Source organism: Ixodes scapularis, unplaced genomic scaffold (genome assembly GCF_016920785.2).
Source record: "Ixodes scapularis isolate PalLabHiFi unplaced genomic scaffold, ASM1692078v2 PGA_scaffold2__306_contigs__length_199485367, whole genome shotgun sequence".
NCBI classification, from domain to species: Eukaryota; Metazoa; Arthropoda; class Arachnida; order Ixodida; family Ixodidae; genus Ixodes; species Ixodes scapularis.
Genome location: NW_024609857.1, coordinates 183,062,951 through 183,080,351, shown reverse-complemented (window position 1 = coordinate 183,080,351; position 17,401 = coordinate 183,062,951). Strand labels below are relative to the sequence as shown.

Below are 17,401 nucleotides of genomic sequence, written 5' to 3'. Positions count from 1 at the left end.
ATCCACCTGGTGCTCTTTGCCAATCGCTTAATTTGTATTAAAATTCCTTTTCGTGACTTTTTAAACAAGATATTGTTGTGTTCGATGTGATACTGTTCCTTCGAACACATATAGACCAAAAAATGAAACCCGAAATTTTGTTGCAGTATCCCTTTAACCTCAAACAATTTCCTGGTCATGCGTGTCACTACAGCAGCTGCACGGAAAGGGTGACCACGCCGCCACCCTCGTCATCTGGCAGCAGTACAGTTGAAGACTACGCAGCACAGAGAACACTGGCCTCTCCTGTTGTGCAGCACAACCAGCGCTGGACCCGTGAGGCTGCACAGCAGTACCAGAGAAGGGCCGAGCGACAGCAGGATCTGGAGCATGAGAATATACTCCTTGAGAGAAAGTACACAAATGGGGCCCTACAGGCTGCAAACGCAACCCTCGCTGCAGCAGATGCTGCACGGAGTTTCTATGCTATAGGGGAGGAAGTGCTCAGCGAGCAAAGAGAACTCATTAGACTTGAAACCACCCGAGCACAGCTGCAAATTGAACTGATAAAAAGACAATTAGGACAAGATTAACTCATGTATTGAGCTACTTGCATTGTTTGTCGCTGTGTTGTATACATATTTTGCGTTTTTTCTGACCTACATACTTGTTTGCATGATTATAACGCTCACATTTTTTTTGCCAAAATGGGTGCCTAAAATTAGATGCACTTACAATTGAAACCAAAACTCAAAAGAAAAACGCAAGGCAGCTAGCCCAATCGCCTTTGTGACCGTTTGTTTACATTAGATATTTTGGTATCCGTATCGCGCGTTCTTTTGCCTTTATGTCGTCACACTGACGGGAAACGATAACCACGGAGCGACACTGCGTAGCCTCGCAATCCCAGCGACCCAATGAGCTCGCGAAGTGTTGTATGAAAAAAAAAGCGAAGGCCGTTTACAACTCTGTAACGCCGAATTAGAGCGCAGCTCTTGAGGAGGAGTAGGGAAGGGTACTGAGGGGGAGGGGGTCACGTGACCTCGGGGGGGGGGGGGGGGGGTCACGTGACCCCCAGGTCACATAACCCCGCAGAGAAATTTTTCCGCGAGGTTTAGCGGACAAATTTTTTCGCTAGATTTAGCGGGGAAATTTTTCCGCTAGATTTAGCGGGGAAATTTTTCCGCTAGATTTAGCGGGGAAATTTTTTGACTAGATTTAGCGGAGAAATCTTTCCGCTAGATTTGGCGGAGAAATTTACCCATCATGCACCGGCGGTTACGCCGATGGCGACGGCGACGCCGCTCAAGCCGGAAACGAGCGCCTAAGAGCTGCACTCTAAAACGTCCCTCTAATAGGCAACGGTCGCACACTCGTTCAAGCGCAAGAAGAACGGCACCTCAAACGCTTTAGACGGAAGCAAGGATGACCTTGTGCAGTCTGTGGACAGCGAAGACCAATTGCCAGATTCCGACAACAGAAACTTGTGCGCGGTATTTATTTTGTGTATTGCCGTGCGTTTCCTAAAATTGGTTTTATGAGGTATGGGTGTTCAAAGTGCATTACTTTACCTGCGTGGTAGAATCGGCAGCAATTAAATTTTTCGATATCTGGGAGCTAAAATTGCCAGCATGTAAGTATCGGGGGCACGTTAGAATCGTGCAAACACGGTATGCTTGACACTTCATTTATTTTATGCATGCTATCTACAAGGGAAGCTTGCACACAATCTTTTCCATGTCGTTGACTATCCCTACACTAGACCAATGTGGTTGTTCTGATCGCAATATTTTACGCTGTGGTTAAGTAAGCAACAGAATATCATACTGGCAGTATGGCACCCAGGCTTTCGACGCCCCGTAGGTGGCACATAATTTACATGGATACCTAAAATAAAAATATGGGTTAAGCTCAAAGGCAGATGTATATTTCCTTCTTTCCCATATCCCTTCACATGTTTCACTTTCATTACGCGGCTCCCCGTCACAGCTCAAGAGAGGAGGTCGCCAAGATGATTAGCCTCCCGGCAGAAGACCAAGGTCGAGTTTCTGTGTTTTAAGAAAATGTTCGAGTAATCGATGAGTGGACCACAGACACTTTCTGACTTGCCTCTGCAAATATTCCTTCTGCTTTTAAGATAAAGGCTCTTTCTGCCTGGATATGCTCCTGCGACCTATGGACTGTGTGCTGCTTATGTACGAAAAAGTTCATACTAAGAATATCCCGAAACTCAGGAACAGAAAAAGGGATCAAACACAACTCTACATCATTTTGTTGCGTGTGTCACCTTTTGGGGCCCCGGGTCTTCAACTCTTATTACTTTGAATCGTCACCACTTAACTTGTTCTTTAAGTATTTATTTATTTATTTATTTATTTATTTATTTATTTATTTATTTTATTTATAGAGTACCTTCATCGCCTCGAGGGCATTATTGTAGGACGGGTGGGAAATAACACACATACATTAAAACACAAAGTGATCACTTGTCCGCACAGAATAGATATACAACCGAGAAAAAAATACACTGTTATCCAACACAACAGTTTTTTGGAGCTGAAATCTACTTGCTGCTTGTACGTAGGCTCGCGATAATTCGAACTCGGATATTTCGTACTTCCAGTTAATTCAAACAGGTTTAAAAATTTTGGTTGTCCCGCTAAGCTTTTTTATGTATTTATAAGCCACTTAATTCGAATGGCGTTTTCGCTTAATTCATAGTTTTTTGTTCTCGCGGCCCTGTTGAGTGCGCTTCTTCCCGAGCACCGGTGCACCGCAGAGAGGCAATACCTGCGGAGCTTGCTTTTGCGAGTGTTGCTTCTCTGCAGTGCACCAGTGCTCGGAAAGAAGCGCAGTCAACGGGGCCGCGAGAACAAAAAACTATGAATTAAGCGAAAACGGCACACAAGAACGGAAAACGGCGTTCACATTATGTGCTTCAAGACTAGCAATGATGACCAAGACGACAACGAGGACGAGGCACAGCTCACTGGCATCATGATTTCTGGCCTTGAAACACGTAATGTGAACGCCGTGCAGGCGAAATATATTAGTCTTGACGACGATGTGTGTGTTTGTCATGATGACTCATTAGAGGACATAGTACGGAAAGTAATGCCAGCACAGTGCAGCAGTGACAGTGAAGATGACGATGAAGAAATGGATGACCCACTACGAACTGTCACAGCCGCAGAGGCCTTTGAGCACATCGCTCAGCTCCGGAAGTTTCTGTCTGCAAAGGAAAAGTCCCGTAAAGAGCTACTTGCGTTGGCTGGCATTGAAAATTTTGTTTTGGGATCTCATGTGCTGACCAAACAGTCCACAATTGACGACTTTTTTGCCGGATGAATAAACTTAGTCACAGTTTTTTACAAATGTGTTATGCCTGTACTTGCTTATAGTTATGCATTAACTATAAGCAAGCTACTGTGCTATGTAGAGGAAACTGGCCAAAATCTGCTTTGTATATGTCGCTATCCATGTAACAAATCGTAATGTTGTCTAGTATCATATATATCCAACTAAAATATGTGGCTTTCTGGAGTTTGAATTAATGAGAGTGTAGTATGTACAATAAAGCACCTCTCTGGACAATGCCCTACTAAAAATAAATGTTTTGCAAATGATGTTATCATGCCAGCCAGGATGAAGAAAATATGAACTAACCCTAGGAGGTTTGTGAAAAATAAGAGAAAAGCTTTGCAGGTTGGAAAAACCTGTGAAAGGTGTTATGACTCAACACTCAGAAGCGTACACTATGTAAATCCTATGAGCTAGTAACCATGAGTATGCAGTGAAAAATGAACATTCTATGGGGTAGTATATATAATTTGTACTGATAGCTTTGAAATTGGTATCAAATAAACATTGTTTCACTATACTCTCCTATTCATGCTCCTGTACCCATTAAATAGTATCAGTTTGTAGATATTGAATGGGAAAATAACTGTCTTCTTCAGTTGCCTCATTATAAACTGTGCACACATAGTCTGTTATAGGGCTGACTTCAGCACTTCCCATAAAGCATCCGTCGGTGTGGGAAATGTATTACAAAAAATAATGACAGTATAAAAAGAGAGCTCCAGAGAGTGCGAAGAAGTGCACAAATTTGAAGAAGCATCCCTCGTGTCATTAGTTAGAAGTTTGAAAAGTGCATTGTTATGAACTCCGGAAATCAAATTCAAAATCTATTAGTTTAAGAGAGCCCGTGTGTGCCTATGCTTGTAGCTCTGCGAGAGTGCAGGAATTGATGGGGAGGAGACCAAAGCAGTAACAAGCAGTTGAGCTGCAGCGTGCGATTGCAGGAGTGTTGGACATTGCACTGCACTCCCGTTTGTCCAATAGCTTCGGCAGGGATTTTTTTCGAGCAGACTCTTTCCAACAAGCTAATTATAAGTGCCTCAAACGACACATTTCGAGCTATCAAAGCCTTTGCAACAATAATGCGGGAAGTAAGAAAATGTTTTTTCATTACTTATTTCGTCGCTCATGCTGCAATTTACACGTACTGCTATGGAAGCAACAGGTATAAGGGGATGTCCATCAATCAATCTTTACATTTCTATCATCCAAATTTCGAAACTCTATGTGGGATATCTGCAAGCACTACCCAAATTGATCTGTGCAAGAGTGATATATGTATTGCTGGAATGTCATTGTCATGTTGATAACACATTTTCAGCATTGTCACATGTGTCACACTCCTTTATGGGTTATTTTGGGTAGAACTTATGATAACCTTACATCCAGTTAGATCATACAAAAAAAGCTTAAAATAAAATTAATCAATAACTCAAAGCTGTTGGCTTCTTGCTAACTGTGCAGCACGGTTGAGCCCCTAACTGTTGCAGTTTCCAAAAATACAATTGATGTTTAAGTAGCAAAACAATAAATAATATTTCAAGCAATTATTCGATCTAGTTAGACAACTGTCTGACATAATTTTTTTATAATTATCTGCAAAGCCTGATAAACAAAAGGTGAAAGCAATAGCCACGATCATAACAAAGCATCTTGCATTAGAAATGGACAGCCAGAAGATACCTATCCAGACACTTACACTTAGCCGAAGAAATGGTTGACAATAAAGTCTCGGGCCTCGTTGCTCTCAGCACGGTTGGCTGCTACGGGCTCAACGGGAACCTCAGAGGGGATGGCGGCCACGGGTGTCCTGCAGGGGTACCTCTTGGTCAGGTTGTGGAGGGCACAGCACGCGACAATGATGTCGCAGCACCGTTCTGGAGCCATTCGGAGCTCAGCGTGAAGGCAATGGAACCTCCGCTTGAGTTGGCCGATTGTCCTGTACAGAGCGCATGGATCAAAACCACATGTTATTCCTTCCCAGAAACCCAATAGCAAAATCGGACAACAGCGTGGAACGCAAATACTCAAGAGGATGACACGCAACAAGGACAAATCTACAGCTGAATTCGAATCGCAAATTGGCTGCCGTGCCCGATATCACACCTCCTAATTTTTCCAGCCCAAGCTCCAGCCCATTGCTCCAGGATATCGAAAGCTGGGCATTATGCATACCATTTTATTTTCCTTCCGAATTATTTTTACACTGCGTTCACATCCGGGGTCACCTGAGGTTAGCCTGTGCAATGTGTTTTATAGAAAGCAACAAGCAAAGTGCAGCTTTATTCAAACGCTATCCTCAAAGGGTTTCGTGGATATGCTTCCAAGCAAACACCTGCATATGCACAGGCCAATATGTTAGAATTTTTTGCTAGCTGATTGCTCCCAAAGCTGTAAGAATTAACTTGTAACCAAGCTTTATACTGCAACAAATACAGTACCATCAAAATTTCATTCTACATGTTACTTGTGAGACAGAGTGAAAAGAGAAAGAGAGCCAGACTCTTGTCTTGTTGAGCCTTTCCCCTTCCACTCTCCAGGAATAGATGTTCGTGGTAGCGCAACCCATCTACTTTTGTCATTGATCAATAAGAATCCGTCTTGTAAGTCTGGAATATGTAAGACGTAAAGCACTTGATATAACACCTTATCCAAGTACTCCTACCCTTTGATTGTGCCGCTAGTGTTTCTATTAGTTAGTGGTCCACGCACCGCCATTTCTGACTCAAGTGGAAGCTCCTGGACGCATGCAGCAAAAGTTTTGGTAGAGGGTCTTATGGCGCTTTCACAACGGAATCCCAAGCAAGATTTGCCTGAACATTTGAGATTGCAGCGACTCATCATCAGTCGTGAATGACGTGTAAGATGGTGTCTAGAGACTATTTGTGGAAACTTGTTATTGCATGCTCAACTTCAACATTGTCCAAAATGATGCCTTGGCACTACTCTTAAATCCATCGATGAGAGCAGAATAGGTCATGCTAGGCATGTACTCTTGGCCAATCGGTCAAGACGGTCAGCAACACACAATCGTTTGGGACTTACAGCGATGTGCCGCTATTTTTGGATCACACGCATCTTAGCACGCACGAGCTTAGCTGTACTTGTGCACTCAATATGAGTACATACATATCTAACACGTTTAGTTAGTTTCCATTAAACAGCCCGAAACTGACATTTCAAAAAGTAGACATATGAAAGTGCCAAGGCACAGTGTTACTTCCACTGCTGTGTATAGGAAAAAAATTCCATTGTCATTAATGCTTCTTTTTGTCCAATTAACAAAATATCAACTTCTGTCGGGGTCTTGCATAGCACTGGCACCTGAGGTGAGTTTAGTGCTTTTCCCCATTATTGCCAGTCCTGGGGACCTAAGACATAACTGAGGTTCTGCATTTTCAGTCTCAAGCGATAAAACCTAATAAAGTGCGGTGAGGTAAGTTTTGAAAGTTTGATTTTAAACCTAAATGGTCAGTACTTTAGACCATTACAGGTGCATGTGACCGAGTAAACAGAGTGTAGAAGCATGTGACCGAGTAGTCAACTATCTTATCTCCGTGCTTTCAAACTATTCTGTTGGAAGCACACTTTAGGAAGTATTTGGGTTTGTCATCGATGCAATTTGCGTTCCTTTGTCCATCAAGTTTGCAGTGGTCGTCTAGAGGGCGGATTTGGAGCGTTTTCATTGTTCGTCAAGCCATTTGGTCTTACTTTTGTTCAGGGAGGAATGGGATGTCATTCTGTTCCTATTGTAGGGAGCATAAAAAAAAACCAAAGCTGTTTAAACAGCCTCTCTCAAGGTGCTATCTGGTTAGAAGAAAGGAGCTTTAATAGTCCTCCACATGTGAAGAACAAAGAAGCGTGCCAAGAATTACGTTTGCGAATTTTGCGATTAAGAATTTGTCGTCACAGCACATGTATAACCAAGGTTACGTTTGCCATGTCTGCAAGTGTTGCCGCTTGACGAATAACTCAGATATGAACCTAATCTACAGCATTCTCGACAAACCTGCTTGAAAAAAATGTAACTGGTCAATAGATATCGACCGGAAAAAGGCAGTAAGCTTTCGACTAAAAATATTCATCGATAAAAACTGAAAATTTCATACTCACAATAACAACCGAAAAAAGTATGCCGATTCCAGAAAAATAAAAACTGAAACCGCAGAACCCAAGGCAGCTATTATAAGTTGTATTGATTCGTAATCTCAGGATACTACTTTCATCTTGCTTACATAAAACCACGGTATCTTATGCTTCGTTAGATTAATATAAAAATTTGTATGAATATTTTTATGCCATAAAGAATAGCAATAGACGTAAGGAGCATGCACGTGTTGCACATATTACGTCAAGACAGCTAGTCGTCTCGAAATGTCTTGCATGAATATCTCTGTGCCCTTCACAATATATGGCCTAGATTTACCGTTCAACAATGCTTCTTGTCGTCGTGTGTGCCGTATTGTATGCGACTTCGGCTGCTGATGATGGCGACAGGAATGGCGTCATCAGCCATGGTTGACAGGAGCAGCCGCTGTCACCAAGCAGCAGGCCGTCGTACTCTCCACTGGCCAGCTTGACTGCCAAGGTGCTCTCCGTGAAGATCCGAGAGTCGTGGGTGCTTCCAGGCCACCTTGCAACCACGTTGCGAATCCGAGAAGAGGCGTCAACGACCACCTGTACGTTGATGGAATGGTATCCATGGCGGTTGACGTACGCCTCCTCGTGCACATGGGGTGCCTGGATCCGGACATGGGTACCGTCAACAGCACCCACGACCAAAGGAAAGCCGGCCATGTCGTAGAACTTGTGCTGCAAGGCTGCCCCCTCCGCAGCGTCAGGCCATCTGCGTCGTTGATCCCCTCAGCAATTAAACCACATATAGCAAACTTACAGCTACAATGCTCCTGAATACCTTTTTAATGAGGAATGCTAAGGACTTTGGCTGTGCCCTTCAAGTATGTGGTAGCAGTAAAGTGCCTCAGTAGCACCTATTCAATAGTGAAGTTTGCATGTTTTCATAGGATCCCTTTTTATTTTTGTTCAGTTACCAAGACCTATAAAGTGACTGTGATTCGGTGCAAGTCCTTACCAAAAGTGCAAACGGGTCGCTTTCTGAGGTTTCTCAGAAAAATGGCGTGCCCGGGCCCTTTCCAATCGGGCAAGTAGGCCGCTTACGGCCGTAATCATTTTTTTTTCTATTGAAAAGGGGGGGGGGGGGGGAGGCTAGTTACCAGTAGGTAGAATATTACTGCCATAAAAAGGCAACCTACAAAACATCCCTATCACCAGCAATTCAGATATATTTTTAGTGTATTTACTTTACTTCAATACGGCTGGCAAACTACAATTAAAAGGAAAAAAAAGGACCCTTACCGTATGAAGTCTTGTGCTCGACGAGCCAGCGCTACGGTGACTTGCCTCACAGCCCGTGAAGCACTTGACACATGCACGCGGATGTAGTCGCCTGCAGTGATCAGAAAGTTCCCAGTTGCGTAGAACTGCAAGGCGATGATCACTTGCTGCTCCGCAGAGAGGGCGCGGCTACGACGTGTACGGCGCTCCAAGTCCGGACGTAGTGTGTCGGCGAGAAACATTATGCCCGCTCTTCCAAATCGGAACCGTTGCTGCAGCCCATCCTCGTCGAAATCCTCAAAGGGGTTCAGGCGGTCCCGCAGCACACGCTGTCGCCTCATCATTGCCGCTGCGTACTGCGCGTCCGTGCGGTCTCTTCTGTGTCGGCGATTCCTTGCGTTGGACATTCTGCCCGGTAGCAAAGTCGGAAATCGGTCCGCAAATCTTATCAGTCAGTCCGTGGCCGGTCGGAGGGTTGGTCGGTGGGTCGGTCGGTCGAAGGGCAGAATACAGACAGGAAAACTCAGATGATAACCGAAAACGAAAACGCGCGTTGCGTGCAACGAGGCGAAACTGGTTGTATAAACAAACGCCGTGCACGCGACACGGCACACAAGGCGTTGCCAGACTTGGAAGCGACGGTCGACGCACTTGCTTTTTGCAAAACACGACAACGGAAAACTGCAAAGCACTTTGACTAGGTGTCTTGTCTACGCTTCCACACTTCGAAAGAAAGAATTTCGATGCAAAAAAAAAACTATCCTTTTTCTTTTCAATTGAGCAAACGTTTCTTGCAAGTTACAACTAGATTCAGCCGAAAACGGTTCCCATAAAGCAAACCTTGTATCATAAAAAAATAACGATTTATTTTTTTCAGCACAAGGTGGCGCAGGCTCCAGCCCAATAATAAAGGACGGATTTGTTTTATGTCCAGCCGTTAAAGTTTCGTAGTAGGTACAACGTAGGTACAACTAGGTACTTTCGGTATCTACTAGGGACTTTGGCCAACGCTAACCGCGGCTAGCTCTTCGAGCAAACGGGCCCAGACCTATTCAGAGTCTATGCTCCTAGCCAATCAGAATATAACCCCAAACAGTAACCGATATAAATATTACAAAGGATCTGCGCAGAGAAGGTGTGCGGCCAGGGGGACATGATATAGATGGCTAACATCAGGTCAGATCTATTCGATCACTAAAATATCTTAAGTAACTATTTGATTTGTGAAAATAAACATATGACTTCACTAAAAATCTGGATGAGCGTCATCCAAAACCTTTAAATCAGTAAATATTAGGAAGTCCTAGAGCGGGCGGAAAGCCCAGCGTCACGGTCACCTGCTACCATAGAGTCTTGTGAGTGATATTGTGCCTCGCGCGTCGCCGAATGAGCGGGTGCGTGGCCGAATGATTACCGTGTCTTGGCTTTTACGCGGAGTGTTGATACTTCAAAGCCGACACTTCATTTATTTTTTCTTTCATTTTAGCCTTTACGTAAGATAGAGATCCTTGTCGTCCGATCGAGGTACGAGCGTTTGTACCTCGATCAGACGGCAAGTAGGATGCAACACGCTCATCAAACACTCATCCTCGAGTGCGACCGGCAAAAGCGTAGATCTATATAAGATTTTTTATAGGTTCTGGTTTAGCATAGCATTTATCAGCTATAATTTTCCGTGCCTCTCCACAACGACAATAATATTTTTATAGTTTTCACATTTGTTCATCCCTATATAACATTTCTTCGCAATGTAATAAAATAAGCACGCTTCCAGCACCTCTTCTGTGAGAAAAAATTGCATGCCAACAAGGCAATGGCTCTATTGTATATCAATGAAGCTGAACGGGCATGCTTCCTAGCACCTCCGTAATAGCAGACACGAATAGCGTTGCATGGAAAGTAATGTCTAAACTCGGACATCAGCTTTGTTTAGACGTTCACTTTTCGTTTTCAACAGATCGGCCGCCTGAGTAAAACTCCGACTAGCGCGAGCTACATTCGATGTTGAAAACAAATATACTATTTCTGAATAATAGAAAAGGAAGCAGTTGTGAACAAAAAAAAGTGACTGCGCCAAATGGCGACCGTAGAGCTAGAATACGTACCATGTTTGTCGATATAATTAGCGCTCCCCTTCGGACGGATGTTGTAGTGGTCACAGCCGGCTTGAGTCAGCGCTTGCCACTTTTGAAGCTGTTCCAAAAGCAGGAGGATACTGTACTCGCAACGCTCGGCTACGAAGTCTGTAACCGCGTACTCAAGTCCGTAAGTTTATTAACTATTCTGATCATACATGAGAATGTTTCATGCGGCTCTAGTTCTCTGAATACTCAGTTCGCGCAAAAACACGTTGACGTGGCTCGCCTCCATTGCTGCCGGGGAGCGCTATTTTTTTTTTTTCTCCTACGAAAGGAGATAAAAAAAAGTTTTTGTACGGCTCTTTTCCTAAAATCTACCTTAAAGCACAGATTGCTACCCATTGCAAAGAAGCTTCCCACCTTGAAGGTGTGAAAGAATAATCTCTATCGCTGGCACCCGAAAATTCGCTTTATGGCTGCCCGGGTCACTCGCCCTCTTGCCCACCGGTAACATTCATGCATAGGAAAAGTCGGGATTTTTCATTGTTTCCAGTAAAGAGTCGCCTCCCGGAAAACTCGTGGCCGGCGTAACTTGAAAATTCAATACCTTGAAAGAAAAGTTATTTTTGTAAGATATTTTGGTTCTGAGTTGAGAAAGGGTTATTGATACAGTCTGGGAATTTCCATTCAAATCGAGGGCTATCCAAAAATCGTCGGAGTTCCCCTTTATCTGTGATTGACCGTAATGTGCGGACACGGCGTACTTGTGCAAACGGTTGAGAAGTTTTTTATGCTGTCTTTACAATGTTGAAACGTGTTTACCCCTTTTGTGAGGAAAAGTATAACGCACGCTTTGGCATATATTTATTTGCTATAGGGTATAACCCTCGTTTCACGGTGTTGTTTTGTTTTGGCAAGCGTGAAATAAGTTTTTACCGAAGGTTATTTTGTGGAGTACTTTATCTCAGAGGGCCAAGGTTTCTAGCTCTTGTATCTTTGAAGAAATGCACCTACCGGCTTTTCGGGGGCTATCTAAGAAATCTGTTGTACTCCTACATTTCTGGAATTCAGATTGCATTACTACGCACGTTCAAGGGCGCCCAATAAGAAACTCACTTCGCTTTCGCATAGAGGGAATCCAAAAAAAATATGGTGAATGAACGCGGATGTATTATGTTTGAGGTGGCGTTCCTTGGTACTATCCAGCGCGCGCGACGCGTCGCAGCCATTTTAAGAGTCGGTACGGCGCGGGGGAAATTTCTCTGCCGTTTCTCGTGGTTACGGACAACGCCGGCTCCTCTCCATTAGACAGTTAATGCTTTCGCAATAATATACAATTCTCCGCGTCAATCGAACTCCGATTGCCACCAACGTTTCTGTCCGTTGCAGCGTATCAAGCAGCACAAAAAACAGAATCGTCATTGCGCTGGTCGTCGTTCACGCACAAAATTTTTTGTTTGCAAAAAAAAAAAAAAAAGAAAACTGTGGAACCCAGTGTGCACTCGCTGCATAATTGGTCTGGCCGGTGATACCAAACAGGCCGAAGACGACGACCGCCATGACTATGCACTTATGACGGTGCTTGCCCAGGTACTTACCACAGATTTTACGGCCTTACCTTGTTGTGTTCTCCAAGACTTTAAGTGCTTATAAAAACCAAAGAAGCCACGGCATAGCCAAACCTGACCTTCTTTGGCCGCAATCTGCGTGTATTCGCTCTAGCTTTCCAAACAAGTACCAGACATCAGTTTCACTGCCGCTCCGTCCGTTCAAACGGTGCATCTTTGGTTCAACTATGGCATTTAATGCCGTGTTATTTATGCAAGAAATTCATCTTGCATTGAAAGCGTAATGAAGTATTTATTTCGCCAATGCCGCAATGTTTGGGATTCTAAAAAAAGCAACTCGACACCGTTTTTTTTTTTTTTTCATGCATTGCTTCACCACGGCACACTACAAGTACAACGAGCCAGGTGGTCTCGTGTAGACGACCGTACATCGGTAATGGACTCTTGATGTTGAAAATACACGCAATCCGTTATTAGGCACATAAGCATAACATAAATAAATGATTGTTACGCGGATAATGGTTTACAATACATTCCTCAACATCAACGTCCAGGTGACATTTTCGTGTTTTTTTTTTGTATTTTAGTTCGGTCAAACAGTTTCACCGCTCCACTGCAGCGCTGTCCGTCAAAACAAAACAAAAATGATCCAGCTGGCTTTTAAGCAATAGTGACATTTTGAATGCGCGCAGAAGCAAGTTTGAGGTTCAGACAGTTCAAACCAAGTACTCAACGTTTCAGAACAAAAACGACACCCAGAAACAACAATGTTAGTCAATAATTTTTATGTTTGCTATAAATTATAGATTAACAAATTTTGATTTAAAAAGTTCCATCTATTAAAGAAATGCGTACGAAACTGCCGACGAGAAAGTATAAAACTTCGTGCAATGTATTACTGTTTCGCCAACATTCAAATGATGCTCTGGAACCAATCGCGTTTAAGACTACACCAAACCTGTTAGCTTTGTAAATTATGCATCGTGACTCAATATTAAAAAAAAAAAGAACCAAATATTTTCGATACTCGCGTTGGCTCAGATGACCCGTGCAGGTTTAAGCCGTAGCGTAGAAACGCACCATGCCACTGCCATTGCTTCTAGACAAAACGGATAATTGGAGCACCTGTAGTTCGCCATTGATATTTTGTTTCTTATACAGAATACCCTTTCTCTTTTGCCAAGACTCATGTTTCCTCACCTTGTCTCGATGGATCGGCGATGCCGTATTTTGACAAGGGTCATTTTTTCAAAAACTCACCCGACGCGAATATCGTACTTTATCAATCTTCAAGACGTTGCTTTAATGTAAAAAATACGACCTTCTTATTAAAAAAATAATAATAATCTTGGTGACTCATATTCAAACTTGGATGGATAAAAATATCTTGCTAGGAGTATTGGAAACACAAAGTTTTCAATACAGAACAATGTTTACTCATAAAAAATGGTTGCGAGAGAGTAAAATAAAAAGGTACCGTCACGACGGATATAGTTTTAATAAGTGTGCATCTCTTGTTTACCAGGATAAAAGTAAAATTCACCCGGCTCGCATGTGTCGTCATTACTGCATCCGTATTTTTAGTAATGGGCAGATTATATATATATATATATATATATATATATATATATATATATATATATATATATATATAAATATATATATATGTATATATATCGGCACTTTGGCTTAAAATACGAAAAAAATACAATTACACTATTTTAATTAGGCTATACGACTAACGTTTTTTGTTTTGCGAACCGCTGTTGAGTACTACTTCTCTTCATTTGATGTATAAATACGCTAACGCCGCTTTTTAGCGTAATGTATACTTTCAAACGCAATATCAAACAGAGCAAAAATATTAAGAAGAATAATTGGACCCAATAGCAGTGAGGGGACGAAATTCGCAAAGATGGCGTTAAGTTATCCAAAAGCGGTTCACACTCGCGTTGTCCATGCAGGCACTAATACCTCTGTTTCGAAGGGAACAAAACCCGAAGAAAAATACTGGAAAAGCAGTTCCAAGTCTACCCACGACATTCGGTATAGTTTGAACGAATTATAAGTCATCACTTGGTTTCTTCAAACATAAGCGTTGTAATCCACGTTTAGTTGTATTTTTGTTTGTTATAAGAATCAGAAAAATTCTTTAAAAATTACTAATCTATTCATTTATCAATGTTTCCATTTTATTGCGAGTTTATTGGCAAACTTTGAAATTTAGCTATTTAATCGTAGAACTAAACTGTATGCGCCGACGAACTCGCCCTTTCTGCCCAAATATAGGGCTAGCGATCCGTGAAAAGAGTGATAGGCCGCAGGCGAGCTGGTTTACGTTCATGATTTAAGACAACCCTGAGACTGGGGAAAACAAGTAGGACAAACACGACGAAATCTCTGAGATTTCGTCGTGTTCGTTCTTCTTGTTTTCCCAGTCTCAGGGTTGTCTTAAATCATGAGCGATCCGTACCAGGTACGAATTATTCGGAGCTTGACGCTGTGTGGTTTCTTGGTTATAAATAATTTTCAAATATTTTAGATGAAAAAAAAGTTGGCAGCTTACAAAATCCTCGGAAATATGCAGAGGAATGTCAGTATGGGCCCTAATTTTTCACTGAACATTTCCGAAAATGGGTATAACTTTTGAATCAGATAACCCCGAGCTCTTTATATTTGTTATTTGTTCTGTACCGCTAGCGCTGCATTTGAGGAGTAACTTAGCGTTTGTTAATTTATATATAAAGTATTTATGAGCGCTATTATTTTGCGTAGAAATTTCTATAATTAACTTGATCAACGAAGGATACTTAAACTTCTCACAAAGGTGTCTTCGGGTCATGAATTCTTTTTATGTCGATATTGTATGATTTTGCGTTTTAGAAAAGAACAAGGTAAGCATAAAAACTATAGTTTTTCTCTCTACAAGAAGAAAAAGCGATAAAACGGTAGAAAAGCGGTAGAATAAAGAACGCACCTGATTTCGTATCATCATTTGAATCTTTATATCAATCCCAGTGACCCTCGCTGCTTTCTAGTTTCACTGAAATCTTTTTGTCAACGTATATTTTGAGGGACCTTTCAGCTTTGTAGTTATCCTATAATTTTTGTCATTGTACATTTTGATGGGTCATTGTTATAACTTTGTGATTTACTAGATTTTGATATATGTACATTTGTTATGTCTTGCATTTCTGCGCAGCAGTTTTTCCACAATTGTTTTCTTGTTTTATGTGGAACCATTGTTTTGTAGAGCGTTATTTGGTTTTATCGCCCACCCTGCTTGGACCTTGAAGGTCCGCAGTATGCACTAAATATACACTCTCTTCCCCAACCTCGTTCTGCCGTTTTTCTGCGGCGCTAGTCTTTTTTATCGCGCGCGCTGTGACGTCAAACTAGCTGCGCTTTGTTGCTATAATTCGATTCACCTAAGTCAAGACCCGGCCGACGCTATAGTAGCTGATGGGACCAATTAAACAATGTCAAAAACGCTCCATCATGGTGTTGGCATGTTTCTGAGCATGTTATATCATCGCTGAAGCTATCAACAGAAAACGCCCAGCCGCTTGCGGTTTTAACGTCGCTTGTTTGGTACCACATGCTCATAGCAACGGCTTCCTGGCTGGACTTAAGTTGAAACGAAGTATGATCGATACCCTGCAAATCTAAGTCAGTGGCCGATACGCGCGCATCTCGCGGCGGCGTCGCGAGTACTCATCTGGAAGCAACCTCGGCAGTAGCAGCTCGACTGCAGTAGTACACCGGTGGGTGTGGCAACGTCGACACGCCTGCTTGCGCTACCACATTGGCGGAAGCCCGGGAGCAGCGTGAGCGGCGGCAGAACTCTGCCACTATCCCTACGCTGACTAAAAAGTGACCGCGCACGGCGCAGTTCACTGGGCGATCGGTAGCGGCTCCTAGCGGACGCAGGGTGCCCATAGCTTTCTTCCCCTTAGCGTTCATGGATACGGTGAAACCGATGCGATCAAGCTTGGTCTGTGCATGCCCTTTCAAAAGCGATCGCTATAAGGCGGCCGTTCCACGGCCGCAACAATAATGCCGGCGGTGGCGGTGCTTTGGCTCAGGTTTGCGGTGCAAATAACGCGTCTCTGCATGAGCAACGCAATTCGTTCTAATTGCTAAAGAGCGTCCTATTCAACTTTAACCACTTTTGGCAGATTACGATATCTATTTCAGTAAACGTAGTTCTCAATGAAAACACAATACGCGCATTTTTAGATATTTTCGAATGCATGTCTTTACTAAATCAAGGCTTTTAGATTTCTGACGCAACGAAATCGCGCAATGGAAATTTTTTTATTATATTTGAAAAGCTATTTTTCTACAAATAAGAAGGGTTATAATTTTGATAAATATCTTCTGGTGTATCTAAGAACCTAGCATAAATATATGAAAGGTGCAACCTCAACCGTTTAGGCGTACATTTTGTCTTAGAATGCTTAAATTTCAAAATATCATATTAGGGGTTCCACTTTCGCTGATACAATTTTCGTAGCTTGTCTGACATCTTTTAATTGTGTCCTAGCGGGACTCAACTGGTCCTTCGTAAAACCTTTGTGTTTGTATTTGTGTTCAAAGTCATTTAAAATAATATTGCAAGGAGGCAACATTTCGAACTATGAATATCAAGCGAGAAACTCAATTAAAAAAAAAAAAAAACAGTTCTTTTTTTGGTTGCGACACTCGGGATCATGGAAGTCAGTAAGCTACGCATTCCTGAGTTGCTGGCGGTATGCGAGGAGCTTGGCATAAGCATTGGGCAGGCAGAAAGGAAATCGATAATGGAGCTCCTTCGCAAGGAGGAAGTGTCCGACGTGGAGCTTCAGGAGGCTTGGGAGCTGATTCGGGAGCGAGACGAAAGAGCGAAGGAAGAACGCGAACACGAACGCGAACGCGAGAAGCGGGTTCGTGAATTGGCGAAAAAAAGGCTCGAGATCGAAACGTTGATGCAGGAAGTTCGGTCTCAAAGAAGAACGGTAGCAGTAGAGGTCACAAACTCGAAGTACCTAGCAGCGACATTTCCTCACTGGTTCACGTACG

The 17,401-nt window shown here is 42.8% G+C and overlaps 1 long non-coding RNA gene across 1 annotated transcript; it reads right to left on the bottom strand.

Moving 5' to 3' along the window:
- Positions 1-228: 228 nt before the first annotated feature.
- On the bottom strand, positions 229-7,812 carry LOC115318148. Its single transcript, XR_006077923.1, has 3 exons — positions 7,766-7,812; positions 5,039-5,278; positions 229-362 (listed from the first exon to the last, which is right to left on the bottom strand). It is a non-coding gene; the product is annotated as an uncharacterized LOC115318148 (long non-coding RNA).
- Positions 7,813-17,401: the final 9,589 nt, after the last annotated feature.